The 12674-nt window shown below is 51.7% G+C and overlaps 1 long non-coding RNA gene across 1 annotated transcript; it reads right to left on the bottom strand.

The window, feature by feature from the left end:
- Positions 1 to 4275: 4275 nt before the first annotated feature.
- On the bottom strand, positions 4276 to 12242 carry LOC146405028 (uncharacterized). The gene is made up of 2 exons (XR_014839182.1): positions 12000 to 12242; positions 4276 to 7680 (listed from the first exon to the last, which is right to left on the bottom strand). It is a non-coding gene; the product is annotated as an uncharacterized LOC146405028 (long non-coding RNA).
- Positions 12243 to 12674: the final 432 nt, after the last annotated feature.

The raw sequence follows: 12674 nt of genomic DNA on the forward strand, positions 1-12674 counted from the left end.
TTACACAACGTTCCCCCCAACATACATTCTTAGCAGGTGTTTATGGAACATACATCAGGATAGACCATATCCTGACTATTAAACAAACCTCAACAAATTTAAAAGAATAAAAATCATACAGAGTGGGTTCTCCAGCCATGATGGAATCAAACTAGGAATCAATAACAGCAAGATAGGAAAATCTCTAAACGCTGAGAAACGAAACAACCCAAGTCTAAATGATCTTTGAGTCCAAGAAGAAGTCTCAAGGGAAATTCAAATCATACGTCGAACTTAATGCAAGTGAAAACACAGCATACAAGTGTTGGAGGGACACAGCTAAAGCAGTGCGGAGAAGAAACTGTGTGGCACTAAATCCAAACAATAGAAAAGAAAGAAACATCTCAAATCAATAAGTTAAGCTTCCACCTCAAAAACCTAGAGAAAAAAAAAAAGTAAAAATAAGCCTCAAGAAAACAGAAGAAAAGAAATAATAAAGACAAGAGCAGAAATTTTTAAAATTGAAAAATGAAAATGAATAAAAAAAATCAAAGAAACAGTTGGTTCCTTGAGAACAATAAAATTGACAAGCCTAGAGGCAAAATTGACAAAGAAATAAAGACAGAAGTTACAAATTGCCAATATCAGCAGTGAAACAGGAGATATTACTACAGTTCTTAGAGGTACCAAACAGATAGAATACTGGAAACATAAATTTGACAACGTAAGTGAAATTGACTAATTCCTTGAAAAAGGACAACTCACCCAGTGTGAAATAGATCATTTGAATAGCTTGATTAAGGAAATGAAATGTGTAATTTCAAAAACTCCCCTCCAAAAACCATCACGCCCAGATGATTTCACTGCAGAGTTTTACCAAAGGTTTACAGAAGAATTGACATCAATTCGACACAGTATCTTCCAAAAAATATAAGAGGAAGGAACACGTCCCAGTTCCTTTTATTTTATTTTATTTTTTATTTATTTATTTATGTTTTGTCTTTTTTGCCTTTTGAATGCCACTCCCGCAGCATATGGAGGTTCCCAGGCTAGGGGTCTAATCAGAGCTATAGCCACCGGCCTACACCAGAGCCATAGCAACGCAGGATCCAAGCTGCGTCTGCGACCCACACCACAGTTCACGGCAACACCGGATCCCTAACCCACTGAGCAAGGGCAGGGATCGAACCCGCAACCTCATGGTTCCTAGTCGGATTCGTTAACCACTGAGCCACGATGGGAACTCCCCAGTTCATCTTATGAAGCTAGTTTTATGCTGATACCAAAACTCGACAAAAGCAGAAGAAAAGAAAGAACAGGAAAGAGAAAAGGAGATTGCAGACCAATATCTCTGATGAATACAGACACAAAAATCCCTTAAAAGCTATTAGCAAGTATAATTCATCAATACGTCATGTGAATTAAACACGAGGACCAAATGAGGTTTATTTCAGCAATGCAAGGCTTGCTGAAGGCTCAAAATTAATCAATATAGTCCAGCAGAGTAGTAAGCTAAAGAAAAATCACACGACTGTGTTACTCAATCTACAAAAAGCATCTGTCAACATTCCGCATGAGGTCATGGTAAAAACTCTGAAATAAGCAGGACCAGAGAGGACCTTTCTCAACTTGATAAAGAACATCTAAAAAACCTTAACTAACGTAAGCCTTAATGGTAAAAGAGTGAATGTTTTCCTTCCAAGATTGGGAAAAGGAAGTCCGCTCTCATCACTCCTACTTGATATAGTGCTGGAAGTTATGGCCAGTGCAAGGCAAGAGAAGGCAATGAAAGCCACACGGAGGAAGAGAGAAACAACTCGTCCTAAAGCAGATGGCATGATTGTCTGTGTCAAAAGGCCCAAGGAATCTACACCAAAAAATCAAAGTATTTTATGGATAAATAAAGGAATCAAAGTTAAATATTAAGAAAATGATTCCTAGGACTAATAAGCAAGAGCAGCCACATCACTGGATACAAGATAAACATACAAACGTTTTCAAAAAGGAAATACCGGAGTTCTTTGATGGCTCCGTGGGGTGGGGGTCTGGTGTGTTATCACCGCAGCAGCCGGGATCACTGCGGTGGTGACTGCCCAGGCCCGGGCCCAGGAACATCCACATGCTGCAGGCACAGCCAAAAAAAAAAAAAAAAAAATGCTTAGGTTAAATCTAACAAAACATGTAGGGACTTAGAGGTTGAAAGCGTCACAGCTCTGATGGGACATCAAGGACGAGATGACTGAGTGGAGATGGACAGCCACGTTCATGATTGGAAGAGTCAACGTAATAAAGACGTCCGTTCTAATTCACTGGTATAACGGTATTGAGTGACATACAGAGATTGCTATCGAAATCCCAGTAAGAACGGTGTAGGCATAGACAAGATTGTTCCAAAGCGTATAGAGAAAGAAAAAGGAAGTAGCATCGCTGAAACAATTTTGAAAGAGACAGATAAAATGGGAGACATCAGTTTACCCGATCTCAAGACCTATATAGATACAACAACCAAAACCATGTCGTGCTGACAGAGGGGTAGGCACAAGGATCCATGGAGCAGAACCAAGAAACCAGAAACATACCCGTACAAATACGCCCCGCTAATTTTTGACAGTGGTTCGAAGGCAATTTGGGGGAGGCAAGGTAGCACTTCTCACAGATGATGCCGGAGCAACTACACAGCTCTGGCTTAAGTTCCACATCTTTGGAGTTCCCACTGTGGCACAGCAGAAGTGAATCTGACAAGTATCCATGAGGATGTGCGTCCGATCCCTGGCCTCACTCAGTGGGTCAGGGATCCCGCGTTGCTGTGAGCTGTGGTGTAGGTGGCAGATGCGCCTCGGATCCTGAGTTTGCTGTGGCTGTGGTGTAGGCCGGCAGCGGTAGCTCCGATTCGATCCCTAACCTGGGAACTTCCATGTGCCACGGATACGGCCCTAGAAAAGCAAACAAAAATAAAAAAACTTCCACATCTTTTACAATATTCAACTTGTAATGGATCACATAAAAGTATAACAAGTAGAATTATCAAACTTTTTAAAAAAGCAGGAGAGAAGCTCTTTAGGATCTTGAGCTGGACAAGAAGTTCTTAGACTTGAACCCAAAGCACCAACCTTAAAAGGAGCACGTGGTGCACTGGGCAGTAACAAGACTAAACACGGTGGCTCTGCCAAAAATCCTGTTAAGAGGATGAAAAGACAAGCTATAAACTGGTTTTAAAGAAACTATATATCTGACAAAGGACACGTGTCTAGTATATATATAGGACATGTCCGTGGCATGCAGAAGTTTTCGGGGCCAGGGATCAAACCCGGGGCCCACAGCAGTGACGACACTGGATCCCTAACCTGCTGCTGTATCACCACGGAACTCCTGGATATATATTAAAAAATAAAAATTAAAAAAAAAACTCTTAAAACTTAACAGTAAAGAAGGAAACAACCTGGAAACAATATTTGATATTTTGTAATAACCTATAAAGGAAAGGAATCTGAAAAAGAATATATATACAAATATTTACCTGTGTAACTGAATCACTGTGTTGTCCACCTGAAACTAACACAACACTATAAATCAATTATACTTCAATTTTTTTTAAATTTAAAACCTGAACCAAAAAAAGAAGCAGCAGCGAAACAACCATGGCCCACCCACTCCCAGGGAACACTACTCTGCAGTAGAAAGGAACAAATTATTGATGCCTAGAGAGACTGGATGCCCCCCCAAAGGTGTGCACCGGGTGGGAAAAAAGCTCCTGCACTGTTCTCTTTCTATCACATTCTCGAAATGACAAAGTTATCGCATGGAGGACCGATGGTGAATCTGTTGCAGTTCTGATTGGGGCAACAGTGGCTGCCAGGAATCGAGGAGGAGGGTGGCACAGGAGGGGCAGGGCGGTGGTGAAAAGGCAACATGAGGGATCCTGGTGGTGACGGGTGCTCTGTAAACGGACCGCATCCATGTCAGCATCCTGGTGGCGATGTGTCGTTCAGGACGTTACCGCTGGAGGAGTTCCTTTTGTGGCTCAGCGGTAACGAACCTGACTAGCATCTGTGAGGATGCGGGTTCAATGCCTGGCCTCACTCAGGGGGGGAATGGATCCCGCATTGCCGTGAGCTGCCGTGTAGCTCACAGACGCAGCTTGGATCTGGCATTGCTCTGGTTGTGGTGTAGGCTGGCAGCTACAGCTCCAATTGGACTCCTGGCCTGGGAACCTCCATATGCTGCAGGTGCGGCCCTAAAAAGACAAGATAGAGAGAGAGATAGACAGACAGACGATACCAAACCTAGGCAAGGATGTGGACAACCACAACCCTCAGGCCTTGTTGTTGGGAGAGTAAAAGGAAGCAGACCCCTTGGGGAGGCTGAGGGGTCGCGTTTCCCAAGGTTAAAGCTGGGGGACCCTCTGCCCGGCAGCTCCCGGCTAAGAGAAACGGGGCGTGTTCCCACCAAAGGTCCACAGGAAGCCTCGCAGAAGTTCTGTTAATGACGTCCAGCCCAAGGCCAGGAGCAGGTCCCATGTCCACGAACAGGTGAGTGGACAAACCGCAGTGAAGTCCTCGAAAGGGCTGAGAGTCGGCGATATCCCGACAAGAGCAAGCTGTGGCTACGGCTGAATCCCCAAAAGATGATGCCGCTCAAGAGACAGGAGACACACTAAATGAGTCCATTTTTACGGTGTTCAGAGATGGGCAGGACTAACACGTGGAGGGGACAGCGATCAGGCGGGGGCCGAGGGGACTGCCTGGGAGAGGAACCAGGGCAGCCTTGCTGGGGCTGCAACAGTCCAAGACTTTGACCTCGTGTAGTTCCGTGGTGTAGACCTGTGTACGAATCCAGTGAGTGCCCCAACTCACTTCTACATTCGGTAAAACTAAAAAAATAAAATAAAATAAAAATTAAAAAAAAAATCATTGTCACTGGTTTTTCAGTGGGTGGGAGAAGAAGGGACCAAACCCAGACCAAGAGGTATCTCGGCTGCTGAGACCCACACCTGCTTGCAGGGGCCCAGGAGGCCCCAGAGCTGAGGGAGCATCCTATAGATTCCCAGGCAGAAGTCCCAGCCGGCGACAGGGCGGGCGGGGCAGCAAGACTTCATCCGTGGACGCGGGCCCAGCCTCCCCCACCTGCAGGAATGCCCAGGCTGCCGCAGGTCTCAGCCTGAACCTGCCAGCTCTCGGGGCGAGGCTGGGGTGGGGGAGCCCAGCCCACTGGGGCCCTGGGTGGACACCTGACAGCGGGAAGGGGCTCCGTGGGAAAGCGAAGAAAAGCTGGTCCTGGGAGAAAAAGCCAGTTCTGCCCCAGGCTGCTCTTTAGCTGGCACGATGCAGGCAGCCAATGAGCATCTTCAGAACTGCAGCGAATCCCCAGAGCACAGAGCCCTTCCACAGCTCAGCCCCGTTCCAGGGGAGCTGCTCTAAGAATTGACTCACTGATTGATTGATGATCAGGCTTTGTGTAACCGTTTATAAAGCACTCTAGCAAATAAAACTCAGGGTTCAGAACCCAGCTCCACCTCTCAATAGCTGTGTGATCTTGGGCAAATTACTTAACCTCTCTGGATCTCCATTTCGTCAACCAAAAAAACGGAAACGATGATTGCGTGAGTTACTACACCGAAAGCTCTTGGAATAGAGCCTGGCATCCCTTAAGTCTAAGTGGCATGGCCGGCTGGCAGTACGGGTGGGTCTCAAATCCATCTCCATCCCCAGAGCTGTGCCGTCCACCAGGGCGACCACACCACCCATGGCCATGGAGCACATGGGATGTGGCTGGTCCACAATGAGATGTGCTGGGTTTCAAAGGTCTTCTGTGAACAAAGAGTGAAAAGTATCTCACTCGGAATGTTAAACGGATTTACGTGTTGAAATGATCACATTTGCAGGTATTGAGATAATGAAATATATTATTAAAATAAACTTCACCTGGGAGCTCCCTTTGTGGCTCCCGAATAGTACCCATGAGGATGTAGGTGCAATTCCTGGCCGCTCTTGGAAGTGGGTTAAGGAGCCGGCATCGCCAAGAACTGCGGTGTAGGTCACAGATGTGGCTCAGATCTGGGGTTGCCATGGCTGTGGTGTAGGCCGGCAGCTCCAGCTCCAATTTGACCCCTCGCCTGGGAACCTCCACCTGCTGCAGGTGCGGCCCTTAAAAATAATAATAATAGTAAATAATAATAATAATAATAAACTTCGCCCGTTTGTTCTTTTCTTATAATGTGACATCAAACCAGCAGCTCCGGTTCACAGCCTGCCTACAGTCTCTACTGGATGGCGCCATTCTGGAGAATTCTGTCCCTGACATCCGCCTTCCCAAATCTGAACCCTCTTTGCTGGCCCCTGTGTAAGGCTCTCTTTCTGCCAAGAGGGGCTCAGTCCCAGGACCGTCACACCTATCAACGCCACCCCTCTGCACAATAGTGCCCCAGCTTCTGGGGGCAACAGGGCCTCGATCCCCAGAAAAGGAGGTTCCATCAACGGCACCTTCTGCCTTCGAGAAGGAAGAGCAAGAGTTGGGGCCTCTGGCGGGGGGCTGGGAGGAGCAGCCACGCAGGGGTCCTCGGTTCAGCGGGAGGATAGAATCTTGAAGATGGAAGAAACCTGGCAGGTCGGCAGGTCCGAGGTCCTTGTTTTCAGGATGAGATTCAAGGCATAGGGACATAGGGAAGCCTTGGGGAGGGCCCTGCTCCTGTGCACGGCTGGGGATAGGCAGGGGACTCTCCCCTCCTGGCACCTGCCTGACCTCTGAGAAATCCTAGGACAGCGACCCAGGCAGGCCGGAGCCTTCAACAGAGAGAATGTGTCCAGTCCTGCCACCTTTCGGGGTCCGACCATGGCGGGGGTGGGGAGATAGGGGGTGGGGGGGAGGTGTGGCTTGGCACAGGGAGCCAGACCCCTCTTGGCGGCCAAGCGGCTGGAGCAGGAGAGCTGGGCTTTCCTGGGGCTTCCACACCTATATCTGATCCCATCCTCGTGACAGCCTGGAGAGGCGCCTGGCTGCTATTCTCGGCCCCCTTTAGGGATGAGAAGCCCAGGTGGAGAAGGCCAGTGGTTTGGGGGCGCCCAGCACAGGCCGGGTGGAGCACTGGGACTGGAGCCACGTCCTCCCCTCACTCGGATCACATGGGAAGGAGGGGCTGCAGGGAGGGGGCGGGGCCGCAGGGAGGGGCGGGGCCGCAGGGAGGGGGCGGGGCCGCAGGAGGGAGCAGGGCCGTGTTTCCCCCCCAGCAAACACTGGGGCAGGCTCAAGGTCCCTTCCAGCCTCATAGCTTCCCCAGATCCCTCTCATCACGCCCCCTCTCTGAAGGTGGAGTTTGAGTAGCTCTCAAGAGTAGAAATGGGTTCAAATCTCAGCTCCAGCCCTACTGGCCATGTGAACGTGGGCAAGTTACCCAACCTTTCTGTGCCTCCATTTCCCCGCCTGTAAAATGGGTGTACTAGTAGTCCAGGTCCCTTACGGGGCTGCTGTGAGCAGCACGCACGGTGACTTGTGCCAGTAGAGGCTTCGTGCACATCAGCTGTTACATCTCTTCCTGTCGTCACCGTGGCTTCTCCCGGACAGTCCACCGCAGGCAGCAGGGCTCTCCAGCTCCCCTCCCAGGCTGGTCATCCAGAGCCACGTCAGGAGGTGGTACACGGCTTTGTGGGTCCTCGGCTTGGGGCCACACACGCGGCAGACGGAGGCATGGGGTGGGTGAGCCGCTCCCTGCAGCCAAGCACACACATATGTCAGCCCCGTCGGTGTGCCAGGGAGGCGGGTGCCGTGGGCGACAGGCCCCCAGCTCCTGGCCTCTTCCCTTGCTGGGCCAGCAGACCCCTCGGCAGAGCCCAAACTGGTCCAGATGATGCCCAAGGCCCCTCCCCCATCCAGCGTCCACACTGGGTGCAGCAGTTTTCGCCAGCAGGGGCTTGGGAAGACCACAAGACCAACTGAATTTGCCACCCAGCTGCCCCTTTGCTTCTCTGTACCTCGGTTTCCCCATCAGTGAGGAACGGCGGTCCGGACCTGATGCCCTCTGAGGTCCTGACTGGCCCAACATTCACCGAGTGGATAAAACCTTAAAACAAAGAGCTATGGATGGAGGTTGGTGCTTCCCAGGCTGTAGCTGGGCCCCGGGCCAGGGGACACCCGCCAGACTCCACAGGGAAACAGATGGGGACAGTCCAATGGGCTGCATGGCGCAGGCAGGCCAGACGAGGCTGGGCAGGCTGGCTCCAGGCAGGACGGCCCCGGTCAGCCTGGGCAGCGGGGAGCTGTCTGCTGGATGGGGCGTTTAGGGGGACCCAGCCCTCCAAACCTGAGATGGCCCTCCCCCCGGGTCCCTGGGCCTCTCCCTCCAAGAACGAGGGCCACAGCCATGGGAGGACCCGTGTCCCCACCTGACCCCACCCAGCCTCAGGACCAGGGCTGCAAGGCGCTGGCAGCTCATGAAAGCATGCAGCAGGCCACCCACGAACCAGCAGCTCAGAGAGCTCCCTTCAGCCCCCCATCCTCAGCCTCAACCCTCAGCCCTCCACAGCCAGGACGGGCAACTAGCCATCGGATTCTGAGGGCAGCCCAAGCACCCAGGTGGGAGCAGAGGAAGGTGTGATGCAAGCCATGCAGGCTGGCTGCCTGACCGCAGGTCCCAGCCCCTCTACTCCCAGCTGCATTGTGTCCCGCAAGCTATTTCCCTTCCAGAGCCTCGACTTCTCCATCTGTCAAATGGGTGGATGAGAGTGTCTTGTGCTCAGGCACAATGTGAGAATGACACAAGGAAATGAGATGGACGCTTAGAGGCTCGCGTTTCCCCCCACCAGGTGCCCAGCCCCTCAGCAAGTCCTCAGAAATCAGGCATGTGTCCTACTGGAAAGTTTTCGTTATCTTTATATCCGAGTCCAGGGGTATGAAAGTCACAAATTTAGCCTCTGTGACTCATGAGCCGTCGGCAGGGAAATGCTGTTGGAACTTGAATGAGGGCGGGCAGAGATTTCCAAAGATTGGGGTGGGTTTCTTTTAGCCTCTGAAAAGTTCTCATTTCATAACCGGCTGTCACACACATAAAGGAGCAATATTTTTCCCAAGGAACTATCTCCCGTCCAGGGCGAGGCTCTCTGCCTCACCAATGCCTTTGATGACCGCATCAGGCCTGCTGGCCGCGGCCCCCCCGGGAGGGAAGAGGCCGACCCCTCCTGACGACTAAGGTATTTGTTTCCTTGGGTTCCTACCGCCGAGCCAAGCCATAGGCTGCTGATTTTCTTGGCTGTGTCCACGGCTGAGGGGCGTGCTGGGTAGCCTCGGGGACTAGGGCAGGCCAACAGAATAGAGGTGCCAGGTCCCAGAAGCCCAACCCCACTGCCTGAGTCTGCTTGCACCCACTCACCATCGGCGGCAGCCAAAGCCTCGCCCTGACCACAAGCACACTAACTAGGCTCCGCGCCTGATGTGTGAGGTCTCCTCACATCCCTGCGGCGACACCTCAGGTAGGCGTTCTTATGCCCACTTTACAGATAGGGAAACTGAGGCCTGGAGGGGTGAAACGGCTTGCCCAAACTCTCCCTTCTGCAAAGTGGAAGAGGCAGGGTTGGAACCCATGCCTGTCTGGCTCCAGCAGCTATCCCTTTAATTACACTTCTGCCTCCTCCACTCAGCACACCAAGAAGAGTTCAGTATTGATGTCTGGCCATCACCATAGGGAACAGAAGGGCAGGTGTGATTGCAGTCCGGAAGGAACTTGGAGGAAGGAAGCTGGAGGAGGGAACAAGAGAATGAATGAGTGAGCAAGTGAACGAACTGATGAGCAAAGGAAGGGTGAGCCTGGCAGGGAGTGCTGTCACCAGGTGAGGGTGTGCTGTCACCAGGTGAGGGTGTGCTGTCACCAGGTGAGGGTGTGCTGTCACCATTTGAGGGCGTGCTGTTGACATCTGAGGGTGTGCTATCAAGTTGGCACCATCGCGGGCACCAGAGGGGGGCCTCTGAGAATCCACATAAGACGTATCTCTCACGAGTGTCAGCCCAAGTCATGTCTGGGGGGAGGTTTGCCCACGGGCTGCCCTCCCCCATCCCCATGATCAAGAGTGGCCATAGAGGGGTTAACTTTCTCACACTTCTAGGCTTGTGCATGAGTCAGATGGCTGAGAAGCACAGAGCAGAAAGGACAGACACGGGGGCAGCCGAGAGGAGGTGCCGTCAGGGCCCATCTGTGTGCAACTGGTTGTCGAAAAAAGGGCTGCAGTGAAAAAGGGTTGAGACCAAGGGAGGCAGAACACAGGAGGTGTCCTGTACAAAGCAGTGCATGTAAACCTGAAACCAGACTTCGGAAGCACTGGGATGGGTGTTCTCTGCAATTGTTTTCACATCCTTCCTCGTAAATCACCCTCTCAGCATTGAAGGGAGAGTGGACCCAGTACAAGGAGATGCTCAACAAATAGAAGGAGGTGGATGGATAAATTGTGGATGGATGGGTGTGTGGGTGGGTGAATGGATGAAGATGGATGGATGGATGGGTAGGTGGATGAATGGATGGATGGATGGATGGAAAGGTGGGTGGATAGATGGGTGGATGGGTGGGTGGGTGGGTAGGTGGATGGATGGATGGATGGAAAGGTGGGTGGATAGATGGGTGGATGGGTGGGTGGGTGGGTAGGTTGATGGATGGATGGATGGGTGGGTGGGTGGGTGGGTAGGTTGATGGATGGATGGATGGGTGGGTGGGTGGGTGGGTAGGTTGATGGATGGATGGATGGGTGGGTGGGTGGGTAGGGTGATGGATGGATGGATGGATGGATGGATGGATGGGTGGGTGGATGGTAGAGCCCAGATTCCTTCTGCTGCTATTAGCCCACCCACTTCTTCACCGGGAATGTGTCCAACAAACAAGACAGAATCCTGAGCCAGGTTGGAGTTGAAAAACAAGCCAGACACCCTGAGACAAGGCTTTGTGTTAGATGCATTTGGGAAGCTGGGAGTTGGGAGGTGGCTCCCAGCCAGGAGACACAAGCTGTCTCCCGTTGGCCTGGCAGGAAAGCCTCCCAGCTCTGGAACACATGAGCCAGGGTTTGAATCTTGGTTCCCCTCCTTTTGGGCTGACAGAATGGCCTTGAGCAAGTCCCTCAACTTCTAGTCTTGGCTTCCTCATATATAAATGAGAAGCAGGGGAACTCCCACCTTGGCCATGTCTACTGCAGTAGTGCCTCCCTGGGGGGAAATTGCCATCCTTGATAAACCTGGAAACTTCTTCTCTGGGTAAAGAAGTAGGATTTTGGAATGGAGAAAGTTCTCCAGGGTCCCAGCCAGGGCTAAAACTTTCAGTCATGGTGGTGGAACAGGCCAACGAGTCAGGCAAAGGAATCTGGAGCCCCCAGCTGTGGTTCTTGATGGAACATGGACCAAGATGGACGTGGAGCTTTTAGGGACACCCTAAAGCCTGTTCCAAGGCTTGGCTCGCCCTGTATTCTGAGAACACCTCCAGATGTCAACCCTCTCTGGACAGAAGGCGGCTGCGCCACCCAGGGACACAAGCCAGAAGATGGGCTATGTTTTTAGAAAACGGGGTGAGCTCTCCATTGCCCAAGTGAAGTATGCCAGAAGGAGGGTGCATTGCAGGGGGAACAAGGTACATCCTCCACTAAAAGGAAGGAAGACAAGGAGGAAGAAAGGGGAAAGTTGATTGGATGGTTAGTTGGTTAGTTGGTTAATCGGTTGGCCTGTTAGTCCATCAGTTAGTTAGTGGATGACTAGCTTGTGGCTGGGCCCACCTGGCACCTGGGCAATGCTAAGTCTCTCCCTGGGGTCCCACCACCAACATCCCCCCTTGGGGTTCATCCTCCCACCCCACCCAGGGTCAGACCGCAGCACATCATGGCCGTACTCTAACCTTCATGGATCTGCGTGTCCACAGAACAAAATCCAAAGGCCTCCCCAGACGTGCAAATCTTCCTGCACTTGAGCCCCCCAAAGCCCTGTTCACCCCTTTACAGCCCTACTCCCATGGTGCCAGTCCTTGCTCATGCCCTTCCCTCAACCCAGGTCTTCCTTGCACTCACCACGTGTGCAAGTCCCACTTGCGGAACAAAAAGCATCCATCACAAGCCAGTGAAATGCATCCATCACAAGCCAATGAAATGCGTCCGTCGCAAGCCAGTGAAATGCGTCCATCACAAGCCAATGAAATGCGTCCATCACAAGCCAATGAAATGCGTCCATCACAAGCCCAGGAGTCGTTCAGGATCGTGGACCACAGGCTTCTACCCTTCCTGCTGAAACAGCAGGTGCGTGTTCGACTGTTCAGGCAGTTTGCCCTCAGCTTTGTGTTTGTTTCTCAAGTCTGTACCGTGTGCAGAAGACAGGAAATAGTCATGACCGTGTTACAAGTGGCCCAGTTCTGCAGATCAGAAGTTCAAATTCAAGGGCTTCGCAGAGCCCTGGTCCCTCCAAAGGCTCCAGGGGCGGATCCTCCCTGCCTCCTCCAGCTTCTGGGGGCTCCAGGCATCCCTGGCTGTGGCCACATACCCCCAGCCTCTGTGTCCCCCCCGCATGGCCTCCTCCTCTGGGTTGTCTTCTCTTCTGACCTTTCTAAGGAGCCAATTGGGTTTCAGACCCTCCCTAATCCAGGACAATCACCTCTTGAGAACTTTAATTACATCTGCAAAGGCCCTATTTCCAAATAAGTTCACATTCTGAGTTTCCGGGTAGATATGAGCTGGGTCAGTGGGGAGGAC

Source organism: Sus scrofa, chromosome 2 (genome assembly GCF_054392235.1).
Source record: "Sus scrofa isolate SSC_HxYL_T2T_F1_AM1 chromosome 2, Sscrofa_HxYL_maternal_Yorkshire_Landrace_v2.0, whole genome shotgun sequence".
NCBI classification, from domain to species: domain Eukaryota; kingdom Metazoa; phylum Chordata; class Mammalia; order Artiodactyla; family Suidae; genus Sus; species Sus scrofa.